This window comes from Narcine bancroftii, chromosome 5 (assembly GCF_036971445.1).
Source record: "Narcine bancroftii isolate sNarBan1 chromosome 5, sNarBan1.hap1, whole genome shotgun sequence".
NCBI lineage: Eukaryota > Metazoa > Chordata > Chondrichthyes > Torpediniformes > Narcinidae > Narcine > Narcine bancroftii.
Window position 1 is genome coordinate 223,323,511 of NC_091473.1, and position 17,499 is coordinate 223,341,009.

Here is a 17,499-nt window from a genome sequence, read left to right on the forward strand (position 1 = left end):
TTAATTTAATCTAAGTCATTGATACAGATTCCAGATAACTGAGGTCAAACTACTGGTTCTTGCTACTGTTACTGCTCCATTAATTTCCTACTATGATCCTGAGAATCATCCTTTTATTCCTACATGTTTTGCATTTATTAAGTAATTCTCCTTCCATGTTAAAAATATATCTTGATAAGTACAACCTCTAACAAGATTCATTAAATACAACTACTTGTTTCTAAATCCATGTTAACTCTATCCAATCATTTATGCTTTTCTAAGTAGTTCTTACCATACCCCTCAGATTCGGGTGTTTTCCTTCCTATTGCTCTCAAGCTTAACATTCCTCTATTTGTATTTTCTTTCTCGTTCTTTTCTGACTAACCAAGTTATGTTTACTACTTGTTAATCTGTGGCTATTGTTTTAAAGTCTAAATTTTACATTTAAATCTAGACATACAGCATGGTAAGAGGCCTTTTTGGCCCATGAGCCCATTCCAGTCAATTACACCCAATTAACCTACAACCCCCAGTACATTTCGAAGGGTGGGAGGAAACTGGAGTCCCCAGAGAAAACCCATGCAGACATAGGGAGAATGTACAATCACCTCACAGACAGTGGGGGATTGGAACCCTGGTCCTGATCGCTGGCGCTGTAACAGTGTTGTGCTAACCTCTATGCTCACCATGCCGCTGTCTGTCAAAGATCAAAACCAATTCACTCTATTGCCAGCTCTCTTTTTTAAGCCTTGAATTCCAGGGATTTGTTTGTCTTCAATCCTAATAATTTTGTCAGCAGTATTTCATTTCGATGTCTGATTTCCTTAAGTTTCTCATCTTCATTGGATCCCTCATGTCTTGCACCATAAAGACAGTTGCAAAATATTTGATTCCTTTGCCATCTTCTTATTCCTTGTAATAACTTCATCTTCCTCAGCCTACACCAAATGCTCCTAATCTTAAGTAATTTTGGATTATTTTACAATCTGTTTCATGTCTTATGCTGGCTTAGTCTAATATTCTATTATTTTATTGATGTATTGAATTCTAAAATCATCCCTGTCGCTGGACATGTGCTATTTTGGTAGCATTATAAGCTTTTTCCTTCAATCTTATTCTGTCTTTAATTTTCCTCATTTGCCAGTTGAACTATTTTTCCTGTGGGGCTGTTGCTTCTAAATGGAACCCTGCTTGTTTTAAGTTATTAATGATTTTACTAAATATTTTCCCAAAATTATTTACTATCATATCTTTAGTTCCAGTCTCCTGACTTTAGCCATCTTGCTTTTCTTACTTATGTTTATGGTTTATTCAGTTTTCACATCAATTTAAATGTCTTCCAAACCAATATCATATATGTGATTTTTTTTTTATTCAGTGAATCCAAACTTTAATCTCTCTACACAATTTTGGATCTAAAATATCTTGTTTGTTTGTTGTTAAATAGCTTCATTTGTTCCTGAACCTATTGATCTCAAAACATGTCTTCAGTTTCTTCCAAGACTTCCATTAACTTGTCTTGCACAGTATTACCACACATTTATTTGCCTGGTGTGCTTTTCAGCAATGATCTTGTGCGATATTATGTCTCATGAATTACCATGGAATAAAATGAGGTGGATGTGCCAATTATCATCTTTGACTTTGAAGGATAAACAATGACCTCCATGCATAATGTTTTCTGTAGACAATTTGTGCCATTGTATCTAATTTCATACATCTTGCCTTATCTTGTGTATCTTATATATCTTGTATATATTCCATGGGATCTTTGTCAGCAACACCCCAAAGCTTCATTGACAGAAGATCCCAAAACTATGATTTTTGCAACATTGTAAATAAAGGACAGTGGCCACTTGGACTATCGTCAGAATCACACAAAATCCTGGCCTTATGTCATTGTTCCTTCCTTGTGGTCAAATCAAAATTACTTGCATCACATCTTAATATCTTCACCACAAAGGGCATTCCACGTTCTTAAGAGCAACCCCAAAATAAATGAATACATACCAGTGAAGTTCACATTTTTAAAAAAAATCAATTATAGTTATATTAAAGTTAAAAGACTATTAGTGTTGTTTCAGAGTTTGTCCCTAACTGAAACACAACTATTAACAGGCCAGTCAAGTGTCTGTGGTCTGGTAAGATTATAGTTGTTTCTATTACAGTACTAGTATCCAATGACTTGGATTATTGTTCTCAGGACTTGAATTCAAACTACACCATGGCAGCAATTCAAAGAGATCTGGAATTTTCAAAAGCTGGTATCAGTAGTGATGACTTAATTTGCTCATGTCCTTCAGTAAGAAAATCTGCCAGCTCAACCTGATCTCAGCAGAACCAAAACAAATAACATTTCATTTTCCAATTCTGCATGTCTGACGTTCAACAATTTCAGTTAATAACCATTTCAACTATATTGTAATTCATATTCCAAGCGTTAATTTCAACTTCCTCCCAATAGTTTCTGATCATTTTTTGCTTTTCCTCGCTTGCTTGTCCTAATACCCCTTTCTTAAACCATGTACTGTTGCCTTTGTAACATTTAATCTCTTTTACCTAACTTTTCACAGACCTCATTTTTAATCCTCCCTTTCCCTCACCCACCGTTTATCATTCATGCTGACATTTTTTGTTCAAACCAATGCATCTTTTTCCACAGAGGCAACCTGATAATTGAGTATTTCTTTTGTCATCATTGCAGTATTTAAAACATGTGCTGGAAAATTTTTTTTTTCAGCCTTGTGTTTTTATTTAAACGCACTCCTGTATAAGTAAGCAAGTTGGATTCAATTCCATGACAAATTGGAAACTGAGGCTGCGGAGAGTTCATTGAACTAAAAGAGACAGAGGGGTTAATGATAATAATGAATCAAGGAAAAATGTTAAAATGTTCAAATAAAAGTCATTGTCTCTGAATGCTCAAAGTATTCAAAGCAAAATAAATGAACAACAGGACAAATAGATTTAGCCTATTAGCCATTGTAAACATGTGGTGCATGGAAACCAAAGTTGAGAATTAAATATTCCAGGGTACAAGATTTAGAGAGGGCAGAAAATTAGGGATTGATGCCAACCTAGTAATGAGGAGGTAGAAGATCATAACCTAAACGAAAAGGAATAAAAAAAATCTGAATGGGTAGAAATAAGATATAGCCCAGAAGAAAAAAAAACACAGAAACAAGTGATTTATAGGAAAAATCATCTGTTTTCCAGCATAATTGATAAAAGAATCAATCTAGTAATGAGAAAATGTGAATGGCAATACAATAATCATGAGAGAAGGTTAATTATGCTATGGACTAAACAAATCAAATTTGACACAAGTGGTTTGTTAGATGCAATGCATTCAGAACTGGAGAAATATAGTATTTTTCAGGTATTCCATTATTAAGCCATGCTTAATTCATAATGTTATAAATAAATAAGAACATAAGAAATGAAAGCATAGGATTCATCCCCTCTACCCTGCCAGGCCATTGGGTAAGATCATGGTTGATCTTTTATCCCGGCACTATTTTCCACCACTAACCCTCTTGATTCCTTCAATATCTAAGATCCTTTTTGGTTTTTTTCTTGAATATACTCACAATCTTTATCAGCAGAGAATTCTAAAGATTTGCTGCAGTCTCGATGAAGAAATATTTTCTCATCCCTGTCCTGCATTGCCAACCTATTGTGATCTCTAGTTCCAGGCCCACCAGCCAGAGGAAACATCATCTCCACATCCATCTTGTTGACTTCATTGTGTTGTGTACATTTTAATGAGATAACCCATATTAAATAGTTTCCATCTCTTGCTTTGGTAGAACTCTTTTTCTGCATCACCTCGGGCTAAGAGCCATGCATTGACCGGGATAGTCAACTGGTTTACTCATTCATCAGATCTAGCTGGTCCATACAAAACAATAATGAGCCCTGCTTGCAGATTTCCAAACTATTAAATATTTAAAAATCAAACTATAATGCAAGTTTATTATGGGGCATTTATTTTCTCCTTCAACCTCCTGTCTAATGGAAAGCACGAGGAACTCATGAACTGTTTTCCCAGTAAAGTCGAAACCATACACCTGGCTGCCTCTGCTGTTTAACTTCTTACCTCTAGAAACATAGCGCATCTCTTTCCATTTATTTAACTCAGCCCTGCCTTAAATTGATACCACTGAAGTCATCATCCTTTTTACTTCCCAGCAATGTCAATGTTCTCCCCAGCTAGTCTGATTTGCTGCCCTCTGTAAAATTTAGGTTGTCCAAAACATTGCTGCACTTGTTCTAACATCTCAAACTAGGTTCTGTTTATTCATTTTCCTTGAATCTGCTTTCTTACAATAATTTCCCAGTTCAAATATTACTTAAAATTTTGATCCCTCTTCAGATCATTGAGGTTTTGCCCTCCTATTTTTTTAATTCTCCTTCATCCCAATAATACTTTGAGATATATGTTGTCTTTATTGTGGATTCTTGATCATCCTTGAGTTTAATTAGTTTACCAATGGTGTTTGTGTATTTGAATGCATTCACTGAAAGCGCTGAAATTCCTAAATCAGACGCCTTTCCTCTGCTTCACATCTATCTTTTTTTTTCACACCATAAATCACATTAACCATGATACACACTTTTTCCTTTTCACACATATACAGTGCCATTTTCTCCCCCCCCCTCCTCCCATCCCACCCTCCCTACCTCCCCCCTCCCGTCCATTTAAAGTACAAAATCTAGGATACATTAAACCAATCAAACAATGTTGTCATTCAATAAAAATACACAAGAAATTCCACTGATTCCATTCTTTTCATTTCCTTCTCCTTCCGTTAATTTAGGTAGTGATTGTCCCTGGTAGGTTTTCGCTATTGTGTTTCATGTAAGGCTCCCATATTTGTTCAAATATTTCAATATTATTTCTTAAACTATATGTTATTTTTTCTAATGGAATAAATTTATTCATTTCTATATACCATTGTTGTATTTTCAAATTATCTTCCAATTTCCAGGTTGACATAATACATTTTTTTGCTACGGCTAGAGCTATCTTAACAATTCTTTTTTGTGCATCCTCCAAATCAATTCCAAATTCTTTGTTTTTTATGTTACTTAGGAGGAAGATCTCTGGATTCTTTGGTATATTGTTTTCTGTTATTTTATTTAATATCTGATTTAGATCTTCCCAAAATTTTTTTACTTTCTCACATGTCCAGATTGCATGAATTGTTGTTCCCATTTCTTTTTTACATCGAAAACATCTATCAGATACTGTTGGGTCCCATTTATTTAACTTTTGAGGTGTAATGTATAGCCTGTGTATCCAGTTATATTGTATCATACGTAACCTCGTATTTATTGTATTTCTCATCGTTCCGGACCATAACTTCTCCCATGTTTCCTTTTTTATCTTTATATTTAAATCTTGTTCCCATTTTTGTTTAGTTTTACCATTTATTTCCTCATTCTCCTTTTCTTGCAGTTTAATATACATATTTGTTATAAATCTTTTGATTATCATTGTATCTGTAATCACATATTCAAGGTTACTTGCCTCTGGCAAACTCAAACTGCTTCCTAATTTATCCTTCAAGTAGGATCTCAATTGGTAATATGCCAGCGCTGTATCTTGAGTTATATTGTACTTATCTTTCATTTCTTCAAAGGATAAGAATCTATTTCCTGAAAAACAATTTTCTATTCTTTTAATCCCTTTTTTTTCCCATTCTCTAAAGGAAAGGTTATCTATTGTAAAAGGGAGTAACTTGTTTTGCGTCAATATTAGTTTTGGTAATTGATCATTTGTTTTATTTCTTTCTACATGAATCTTCTTCCAAATATTGAGGAGTTGATGTAATACTGGAGAACTTCTATGTTGTACCAATTTTTCATCCCATTTATATAATATGTGTTCAGGTATCTTTATAAGCCTCCTTGTTTATACCATTCTGTTAATTTATCTAGTGCTATCCTCGGTTTCCCCCCTCTCCATAAAAATTTCCTTATTATTTTCTTTAACTCCTTGAAGAATTTCTCTGTCAGTTGTATTGGCAATGCCTGAAATAGGTATAATATCCTTGGAAAAATGTTCATTTTAATACAGTTTATCCTTCCTATTAGTGTTAGTGGTAAATCTTTCCAATGCTCTAAATCGTCCTGTAATTTTTTCATTAGTGGATAATAATTGAGTTTATATAGTTGGCCGAGACTTTTATTTATTTGAACACCTAGGTATCTTATTGCTTGCATTTGCCATCTAAATGGTGATTCCTTCTTAAATTTTGAGAAATCCGCATTATTCATAGGCATTGCTTCACTTTTATTTACGTTGATCTTGTAACCCGACCCTTCTCCATATTCCTTCAATTTCTTATATAATTCTTTTATTGATAGTTCTGGTTCTGTAAAGTATACTATAACATCATCCACAAATAAACTGATTTTATATTCCTTGTCTTTTATTTTTATCCCTTTTATATTATTTTTTGTTCTTATCAATTCTGCTAGTGGTTCTATAGCTAACGCGAACAATAAAGGTGATAGTGGGCATCCCTGCCGTGTTGACCTGCTTAAGTTAAATTGCTTTGATACATGTCCATTTACTGTCACTTTCGCCAATGGTCCCTTATATAATGCTTTAATCCAATTAATATACTTCTCTGGTAAACTGAATTTTTACAATACTTTGAACAAATAATTCCATTCTACTCTGTCAAAGGCCTTCTCTGCGTCTAAAGCAACTGCTACTGTTGGCGCTTTATTCCCTTCTACTGCATGAATTAAGTTAATAAATTTACAAATATTGTCTGTTGTGCGTCTTTTTTTGATAAATCCAGTTTGGTCTAGATTTACCATTTTCGGTACATACTCTACTAATCTGTTTGCTAATAGTTTAGCTATTATCTTATAATCTGTGTTAAGTAAAGATATTGGTCTATATGACGCTGGTGTGAGTGGATCTTTCCCTTGCTTTAGTATTACTGTAATTATTGCTGTTTTACATGAATCTGGTAAGCTTTGTGTTTTATCAATCTGGTTGATTACTTCCAGGAGGGGCGGAATTAATAAATCTTTAAATGTTTTATAGAATTCTATTGGGAATCCATCCTCTCCTGGTGTCTTATTATTTGGTAATTTTTTTTATTATCTCTTGTATTTCTACTATTCCAAATGGCTCTGTTAATTTATTTTGTTCCTCTATTTGTAGTTTTGGTAGTTCAACTTTAGTTAGAAATTCATCTATTTTCCCTTCTTTCCCTTCGTTTTCAGTTCGGTATAATTGTTCATAGAATTCTCTAAAGTTTTCCTTAATTTCTTTTGGATTATATGTAATTTGTTTGTCTTTTTTCCTTGATGCCAATACCATTTTCTTAGCTTGTTCTGTCTTAAGCTGCCATGCTAGAATTTTGTGCGTTTTTTCACCTAGTTCATAATATTTCTGTTTTGTCTTCATTATATTCTTCTCCACCTTATATGTTTGTAGTGTTTCATATTTTATTTTTTTATCTGCCACTTCTCTTCTTTTAGTTGTATCTTCCTTCATTGCTAATTCTTTTTCTATATTTACTATTTCCCTTTCCAACTGCTCTGTTTCCTGATTATAGTCCTTTTTCATCTTGGTTACATAACTTATTATTTGCCCTCTAATGAATGCTTTCATTGCGTCCCATAGTATAAACTTATCTTTCACTGATTTCGTATTTATTTCAAAATACATTTTAATTTGTCTTTCAATAAATTCTCTAAAATCCTGCCTTTTAAGTAACATGGGGTTTAATCTCCATCTATACATTCTTGGAGGGATGTCCTCTAACTTTATTGTCAATATTAAGGGTGAATGGTCCGATAGTATTCTAGCTTTATATTCTGTTTTTCTTACTCTATCTTGCATACGAGCTGATAACAAAAATAGGTCTATTCTTGAGTATGTTTTATGTCTAGCCGAGTAATATGAATATTCCTTTTCCTTTGGGTGTTGTTTCCTCTATATATCCAAAAGTTGCATTTCTTCCATCGATTTAATTATAAATTTGGTTACTTTGTTCTTTCTGTTAATTTTTTTCCCAGTTTTGTCCATATTTGAATCCAAATTCAGGTTGAAATCCCCTCCTATTAATATGTTCCTTTGCGTATCTGCTATCTTCAAAAAGATATCTTCTTCGTTAGGTGAATATACATTGAGTAGATTCCAAAATTCCGAATATATCTGACATTTTATCATTACATATCTCCCTGCTGGATCTATTATTTCCTCTTCTATTTTAAATGGCACATTGTTACTAATTAATATAGCTACTCCTCTTGTTTTTGAATTATACGATGCTGCTGTTATGTGTCCTACCCAATCTCTCTTTAATTTCTTGTGCTCCAATTCAGTTAAATGTGTTTCTTGCACAAATGCTATATCAATTTTTTCTTTTTTCAGTAAATTTAGCTGTTTCTTCCTTTTAATTTGGTAATGTATTCCATTAATATTTAAAGTCATATAGTTCATCGTAGCCATTTTATACTTTGTTTATCTTCCCTTTCCGTTTCTCCATCATTACCTTTCCTTCTTATCCATTTCTGTTTTCTTGTTTTGAACACTTTATAAGACAACATTCCTAAAACATCAAACATTTTCCTTATTCTCCTATTTAAAACTTCTTTAGCCCCTATCTCCCCTTCCCCTCCTGAGTTGTCATTTATCCCTTGTCGGACAACCACATCTCCCCTCTCCATTTGGATTTGCGAATTCACTCGCAAACGTCAGCTGATTTTGCAGTGACCGTAACTCCTCTCCACCCAGCCCCCCCCAGAAAAGATTTCACTTTTCATATGTAACAAAGGTCACTCTTTTAGTTCCCTCCTTATTCCCTCTATTCCATTTCCTTCCCTTATTAATTCTTGTCTATACTATCTATATTTTCCTCTAAATACGGATACATTCATGTATACACACTATATATATACACACATATACCTCTTTACCCACATACATATAGATCGTGGTCATTTTTACTCTTATTACATGTCTTCATCTCTCTGCTTGTTTTGTAGTTGTTCTGCAAATTTCCTTGTTTCCTCTGGATCCGAGAATAGTTTTTTTCCATAAGATCATTTTCGCTGTATTGAACTCCTTCCTCTTCTTCAGGAGTTCAAAACTTATGTGTCTTTTTAGTTCGCAGTTTTTTGTACTTTCGTTACACGTCTTCATCTCTCAGTCTATTTTGTAATTGTTCTGCAAATTTTCGTGCTTCCTCTGGATCCGAGAATAGTCTGTTTTGCTGTCCTGGAATAAATATTTTCAATACCGCTGGATGCTTTAGTATAAATTTATACCCTTTCTTCCATAAAATCGCCTTTGTTGTATTGAACTCCTTTCTCTTCTTCAGGAGTTCAAAACTTATATCTGGATAAATAAAGATTTTTCGCCCTTTGTACTCCAGTGGTTTGTTGTCCTCTCTTACTTTCTCCATTGTTTTCTCCAGTACCTTTTCTCTTGTAGTATATCTTAGGAATTTTACTAAAATAGATCTTGGCTTTTGTTGTGGTTGTGGTTTAAAGGCCAATGCTCTATGTGCCCTTTCTATTTCCATTTCTTGCTGTAGTTCTGGACATCCTAAGATCCTGGGGATCCAATCTTTTATAAACTCTCTCATATTCTTGCCTTCTTCATCTTCCTTAAGGCCCACTATCTTTATGTTATTTCTTCTGTTATAATTTTCCATTATATCTATTTTCTGAGCTAACAGTTCTTGTGTCTCTTTAACTTTTTTATTAGATTCCTCTAATTTCTTTTTTAAGTCCTCTACCTCCATTTCTACTGCTGCTTCTCGTTCTTCCACCTTGTCCATTCTTTTTCCCAATTCTGATAAGGTCATATCTATTTTATTCACTTTCTCTTCTGTACTGTTTATTCTTCTTCTTAAATCACTAAATTCTTGTGCTTGCCATTCTTTAAATGAATCCATGTATTCTTTAATAAGAGAAAGTATATCCTTTGTCTTGCCTTTCCCTTCTTCTTCTATTTCACTGTACTCTTCCTCTTCCTCTTCTTCTTCCTCTGGGTTGGCCATCTGTTGTTTCTTTGTTGTCCTTTTCTTCTCTTCTTTCTTGTTTTCGTTGTCTTCTATGTTCTCCTCTTGCTGCTGCTGTTCTACAGCTGTCATTGCCGGCTGTGGAGATCTACTCCCCAACTGGTCACCCCTCCTGTTGGTGTGTTTTTTTGCATGCGCGGTTGCGCACTTTTACTCGGCTCAGCGAGCCATTTTTGTAGTCCACTTTCTACCGACCTGAGGGAGCGGGTTTCTCTCTCCACCGCAGGCCTCTTCGAACAGGTAAGGCCTTCTCCTTCTTCCACTGTCTTCTCTTCCTCTCTTCTTACCGTTGGTTTCGATTTTTCTTTTTTCGTCGCCATCTTCTTTCCACCTTTATACTCACTTTACTTTAATTTTTATTTTTGTGCCTTTGTGTTTTCCTTTATTTTTTCTGACTTTTCTGGAGAGGGCTGGAGTTCACCGTCCGGCCACTACTTCATCACGTGACTCCTTGCTGGAAAATATTTTCATGCATTACTTAATCCTGAACATATAATTTATGACTATAATAAACGAATAAAGTATGAGAATAATGTAATGTCAGCAATCTGCAACAGTAGAAATTTGAGAACCACATATTCTTTTTCCACAGATGTTGCCTGATCCATTGAGTGTCCTAGTATTTTCTGTTTTAACTTCAGGGTTCTAGTATCTGCAGTTTTTTTTTTACTTTCATTCAGTTAACTATACAGCAACAGTAGGCAATGAATGCTACTGGCATGGTTAGAAGTACATACAACCACTAATGTGAGTTATATTGAAATAGAGTCACAGAACCATAGAGGTTGAAAACTCTTTGGCCCAATTTATCCATGCCAACTAGTTTACCTATCTGAGCTAATTTCATTTACTTCCATTGTTCCATATCCTTCTAACCTAACCCATTCCTATTCATATACCTGTCCAACAATCTTTTAAATGTCATAATTATACCCAACCCTACCACTTCTCTGGCAGCTCATTCCCTATATGCACCACTTACTATGTGAAAAAAGTTGCCCCTCAGTTTCTCTTTAAATCTCCCCCCCCCCATCACCACCCATGACTATAAACCTTATCTACACCACTCATGATTGTGTATACCTCCATTAGTGCATACGTCAGGAAAAAAAAAATTCCAAGCCCATCCAGTTTCTTATAACTTAACTCCTCCACATCCAGTAACATCCTCCTGAATCTTTTCTGCAGCCTTTCCAGTTTAATCGTACCCTTCCTGTGGCAAGGTGACCAGAACTGCATGCAGTATTCCAAATGTGGTCTTGTCCCAACTCCTGTACTTAATGCCCTGACCGATGAAAACAAGTGTAACTAACACATTCTTCACCACCCTGTGTACCTCCATCACTACTTTTATGGAATGATGTATCTGTACTCCTAGGTTTCTCTGTTCCACAATGCTCTCCAGGGTTTCATCATTTACTGTGCATGTCTTGCCTTGATTGGACTCATCAAAATGCAACAAGAACCAATCCTCTTTTGATGGGGGCGTGGCAAGATGGCGTAAGGATCAGACGTGCCTTCCAGTCCTCTATCTTATTGTTTTGTCTAGAAATAACCGTTAAAATTCTTTAAAAGTTTAGATAACTTCAGTGCTGTTAATTTAACTTATGATGGTACAATTGGTGGAAAAGAGCAAAAAAAAATGACAACAGATCATCAAAAAACTACATTTTCCAAAAGTTCAAGTTTTGGAGCCTACCTACAGGAAAGACACTGGGACTCAGCCTGAAATGGATCCCAGGAGAGAGGTACAGCTTTCGGATGTAGAGATCAATGTTACATCGGTAGAGCCTTCTAAAGAGGGCGCCAAACAGCCTTTAGAACAAAGAGTTACTCAGGTTCACACATGTGCAGTAGCATCTGACAGCAATGTTATGAATGAACCACTTGTAGTAACATCAGTTGAAGTACCGGCTGGGGAAAGGCATTTGTCAACTGTAGCGGTGGCACTGCAAACTGCACCTCTTGAGATAAAAGAACCTATACAACTTGATGTACTGGGAGAACTTAATACATTATGGACTGGGGAAAATCCCGGCCAGCGTCCTCCAGTCACTGCTGGAAAGGCTGTGGCTGGGGTTTCCACACGCAGCTATACTACAAGGAAGGCAACCAGAATGAAGGAAGCAACAGAAGACCCTTTGGTTATGCAGAAGAAGCAAGAATCTGTTGAGCCAGAATCTCTTCCAATTGAAAAGATTCTTGTGAATCTTGAATCTAAATTATTTCATACAATGCAGGGATTATCTAAGATTATGACTGAACTTGGTACTAGGTTCAATACTCTGATGGAAATAAATTCTCAACAGATGGCTGAGTTTGGAGCTTTTAAGCTTGAAGTGAGAGATAAATTTAATTAGTGTGAAGAAGATATAGATGAAATACGAGATCAAGTTTCAGATATGACCAAAATGGTCGAAGGTTTACAAACTCAAAATAAAAATTTGGTGAAAAAGATTGATTATTTGGAAAACCAATCCAGACGGAACAATATAAAGATTATTGGTTTGCCGGAAGGAATGGAGGGACCAGATCCAAGAAAATTTTTTACTGAATGGATTCCACAGGTGCTGGGTCAAGAACATTTCCCGGAAGGTATAATACTGGAATGTGCTCACAGAGCCTTGCGTAGAAGACCTATTTCAGGTCAAAGTCCAAGACCTGTTTTGGTTCGATGCTTGAATTATTATGACAGAGAAATAATTTTACGAGTGGCTATTAGAAATGCACAACAGAGAAAATCACCCTTGATGATTCAAAATAATCGAGTTTTCTTCTATGCGGATTTGAGTCAAGAAGTTATGTTCCAACGACGGGAATTCAACTCTGCTAAAGAGTTGTTGTGGAAGAAAGGTGATAAGGCAACCTTTAGATATCCAGCTGTTTTGAAGGTTTTTCAAGATGGTTACCAACCAAAGTTCTTTGATTCTCCAAAGGAAGCTATAGCATTTGCTCAAGAGCTGCCAATTACTCAGTTTCAACAGAGACGTAGTCCGCCGCGATCTCTAAGGAGACAAGAGATGGAAGAAAAGAGCCGTGCTCCAAGAAGGAATGGTTGTAATGGTGACTCGGCAGTTGGAGTTGATTAAAAGAAGAGTTGTTCTTTTTTTTTTCTAATGTTTTTGTTAAAAAAAAGGAATATTAAATAATGATGATGTTAGTTTAAGATGAAGTGAGAGTTGGGGGAGAGAACTGGATAGGCACTATTTCCTGAAAGTCATCTGCTACGTGTGAGTTATCTCACACCCATTTGTTTTTTGGGAGTTACCGCATTGCGCGGTTTAGACGGGAGGGGGTATTTTTAACCTCCTACCCGTTTTTTTTTCCTTTTTTTTTGTATTATTAGATTAAAGAGTGAAGGGTTTTTTTTGTGTTTATAAAAAAAAGCATAAGAAAGTATTTGATTGTTTAAAAAAATAAAATTGACGTGGTTTTTTTGTAAAGTTTATTCAGTAGATAAGGAATATTTGAAATTTAAATGTGAATGGGATGGATAAGTTTTTTTTAATATTTTTTCTTTAACTTTAAGGTGAAAGGAGTGGTAATTCTGGTGTATATTATTTTGCTATTTTAGTTATAGAACGAAGGGAATAATGGTGAAAGTAATAAATTGAATTGTACAATTCTTAATGAGGCTTGAATTTTGTTTGTGGTTTATGCTCCATTTGTTGAAGATATAGATTTCGTTGTAGATGTGTTTTATTATTTGGATATCTGAATTTTAACATAATGATTGGGGATATTTAAATGTGGTATTGGAGCTTTTACTGGATAATTATTCAAGAGTAAAAGGGAAAAATGGTGGAAGAGTACTAAAATTGAATTGTACAATGCTTAATGAGGTTTGAATTTTGTTTTAAGATGGTGGTTTATGTGACTAATATTTTTTTTTTTTTTTTTTCACACCATAAATCACATTAGCCATGATATACACTATTTCTTTTTCACACATATACAGTGACTTTTTCTCCCCCCCCCCCCTCCTCCCAAGCCACCCCCCCACCCCCCCCCTCATCCATTTTAGGTATACAATCTAGGTTGCATTAAGCCAGTCAGACAATGTTGTCATTCAACAAAAATACACCAGAAATTCTACTGAGTCCATTCTTTTCTTTCCTGCTCCTTCCATCAACTTAGGTAATGTTTGTCCCCGGTAGGTTTTCGCTATTGTATTTAATGTAAGGCTCCTATACTTGTTCGAATATTTCAATATTATTTCTTAACCTATATGTTATTTTTTCTAATGGAATACATTTATTCATTTAAATTTAGTAGGTTCTTCCTTTTAATTTGGTTATGTATTCCATTAATATTTAAAGTCATATAGTTCAGCGTAGCCCTTTGATATTTTGTTTATCTTCTCTTTCCGTTTTTCCATCATTACCTTTCCTCCTTTTCCATTTCTGTTTTCTTATTTTCAACTCTTTATAAGACAACATTCCTACAACATCCAACATTTTCCTTATTCTCCTATTTCTATCTTATTTATCCCCAATCTCCCCTTCCCCTCCTGAGTTGTCCTTTATCCCTTGTCGGACAACCACATCTCCCCTCTCCATTTGGATTTGCGAATCCACTCGCAAGTGTCAACTGATTTTGCAGTGACTGCTATTTCCCCCCACCCCGCACCCCCCAGAAAAAATTTCACTTTTCATATGTCACAAAGGTCACTCTTTTAATTCCCTCCTTATTCTCTCTATTCCATTACCTTCCCTTATTAATTCTTGTCTATACTATCTATATTTTCCTCTAAGTACAGATACATTCACGTATGCACATTGTCTCTATTCACTCTTATACCTCTTTACCCGCATACATATCAATCGTGATCATTTTTACTCTCATTACCCGTCTTCATGCCTCAGTCTATTTTTGTCTTTACCCACATACGTATCAATCGTGATCATTTTAACTCTCATTACCCGTCTTCCTCCCTCAGTCTATTTTTGTAATTGTTCTGCAAATTTTCGTGCTTCTTCTGGATCCGAGAATAGTCTGTTTTGTTGTCCTGGAATAAATATTTTCAATACCGCTGGATGCTTTAGTATAAATTTATACCCTTTCTTCCATAAAATCGCCTTTGCTGTATTGAACTCTTTACTCTTCTTTAGGAGTTCAAAACTTATATCTGGATAAATGAAGATTTTTTGCCCTTTATACTCCAGTGGTTTGTTGCCCTCTCTTACTTTTTCCATTGTCTTCTCCAGTACCTTTTCTCTTGTAGTATATCTTAGGAATTTTACTACAATAGATCTTGGTTTTTGTTGTGGTTGTGGTTTAGAGGCCAATACTCTATGTGCCCTTTCTATTTCCATTTCTTGCTGTAGTTCTGGACATCCTAGGGTCTTAGGGATCCACTCTTTTATAAACTCCCTCATATTCTTGCCTTCTTCATCTTCCTTAAGGCCCACTATCTTTATGTTATTTCTTCTGTTATAATTTTCCATTGTATCTATTTTTTGAGCTAGTAGTTCTTGTGTCTCTTTAGTTTTTTTATTAGATTCCTCCAATTTCTTTTTTAAGTCTTCTACCTCCATTTCTGCTGATACTGCCCACTCTTCCATCTTGTCCATTTTCTTTCCCATTTCTGTTAAGGTATTCTCTATTTTATTCATTTTCTCTTCTGTGTTGTTTATTCTTTTTCTTAAATCATTAAATTCCTGTGTTTGCCATTCTTTAAATGACTCCATGTATCCTTTAATAAGAGAAAGTATATCCTTTATCTTGCCTTTCTTTTCTTCTTCTATTTCACTGTACTCTTCCTCTTCCTCTTCTTCTTCCTCTGGGTTGGCCATCTGTTGTTTCTTTGGTGCCCTTTCCTTCTCTTCTTTCTTGTTTCTATTGTCTTCTGTGGTGTCTTCTTGCTGCAGGTGTTCTGCAGCTGTCGTTGCCGGCTGTGGAGATCGACTCCCCAGCTGGTCCCCCCTCCCGTCGGTGTGTTTTTTTTCATGCGCATCGCGCATGTGCGAGGAGTCGCGCATGCGCGGTTGCGCACTTTTACTCGGCTCAGCGAGCCATTTTTGAGGTCCATTATTTACCGACCTGAGGGAGCGGATTTCTCTCTCCGCAGCGGGCCTCTTCGGACAGGTAAGGCCTTCACCTTTTTCCTCCTTTGTCTTCTCTTCCTCTCTTCTTACCGTTGCTTTCGATTTTTCTTTTTTTGTCGCCATCTTCTTTCCACCTTTATACTCACTTTTCTGTAACTTTTATTTCTGTGCCTTTGTGTTTTCCTTTGTTTTTCCCGACTTTTCTGGAGAGGGCTGGAGTTCACCGTCCGGCCACTACTCCATCACGTGACTCCTCCTTTTATGTGACTAATATGATGATAGATGTGAAGTTAGTTGATATTTGGTGAAGATTTATCTCTATAGAGAAAGTTTTTTTTTCATCTTTTTTTTCTCATGCTACAATTTTTTTTAAAGAATTGATTATTGTTTAAGAATATTTGATAGACAATGTTACTAACTTTACTAATTTTTTATATTAAGTTTGAGTTAAATATATGTTTCATCTTAACTCTGTTTGTTAAATATATGCATTTTTCTTTTCTTTGGCTTGGCTTCGCGGACGAAGATTTATGGAGGTGGTAAAAGTCCACGTCAGCTGCAGGCTCGTTTGTGGCTGACAAGTCCGATGTGGGACAGGCAGACACGGTTGCAGCGGCTGCAGGGAAAAAATGGTTGGTTGGGGTTGGGTGTTGGGTTTTTCCTCCTTTGCCTTTTGTCAGTGAGGTGGGCTCTGCGGTCTTCTTCAAAGGAGGTTGCTGCCCGCCAAACTGTGAGGCGCCAAGATGCACGGTTTGAGGCGATATCAGCCCACTGGCGGTAGTCAATGTGGCAGGCACCAAGAGATTTCTTTAGGCAGTCCTTGTACCTTTTCTTTGGTGCACCTCTGTCACGGTGGCCAGTGGAGAGCTCGCCATATAACACGATCTTGGGAAGGCGATGGTCCTCCATTCTGGAGACGTGACCCACCCAGCGCAGCTGGATCTTCAGCAGCGTGGACTCGATGCTGTCGACCTCTGCCATCTCGAGTACTTCGACGTTAGGGATGAAAGCGCTCCAATAGATGTTGAGGATGGAGCGGAGACATCGCTGGTGGAAGCGTTCTAGGAGCCGTAGGTGATGCCGGTAGAGGACCCATGATTCGGAGCCGAACAGGAGTGTGGGTATGACAACGGCTCTGTATACGCTTATCTTTGTGAGGTTTTTCAGTTGGTTGTTTTTCCAGACTCTTTTGTGTAGTCTTCCAAAGGCTCAAACTACAGGGGAATCACGCTGCTCTCCATTGCAGGCAAAATCTTCGCTAGGATTCTACTAAATAGAATAATACCTAGTGTCGCCGAGAATATTCTCCCAGAATCACAGTGCGGCTTTCGCGCAAACAGAGGAACTATTGACATGGTCTTTGCCCTCAGACAGCTCCAAGAAAAGTGCAGAGAACAAAACAAAGGACTCTA

General features: G+C 36.1%; 1 protein-coding gene and 1 long non-coding RNA gene across 6 annotated transcripts in view; one reads left to right on the top strand and one right to left on the bottom strand.

Annotated features, from left to right (window-relative positions):
* The window catches only part of LOC138764951 (uncharacterized), a 143,425-nt gene that overhangs the window by 91,592 nt on the left and 34,334 nt on the right, over nt 1-17,499 (top strand). The window lies entirely within an intron of this gene.
* The window catches only part of LOC138764947 (bile acid receptor-like), a 139,529-nt gene that overhangs the window by 88,854 nt on the left and 33,176 nt on the right, over nt 1-17,499 (bottom strand). The window contains exon 1 of one of the 5 annotated variants that reach the window (XM_069941430.1): nt 8,940-9,205. The exons of the other annotated variants lie outside the window; for them this stretch is intronic. The gene's annotated coding sequence lies outside the window, so the exon portion shown is untranslated. Of the gene's footprint in view, nt 1-8,939; nt 9,206-17,499 lie in introns of those variants that run through there. 5 annotated transcript variants of the gene reach the window in all.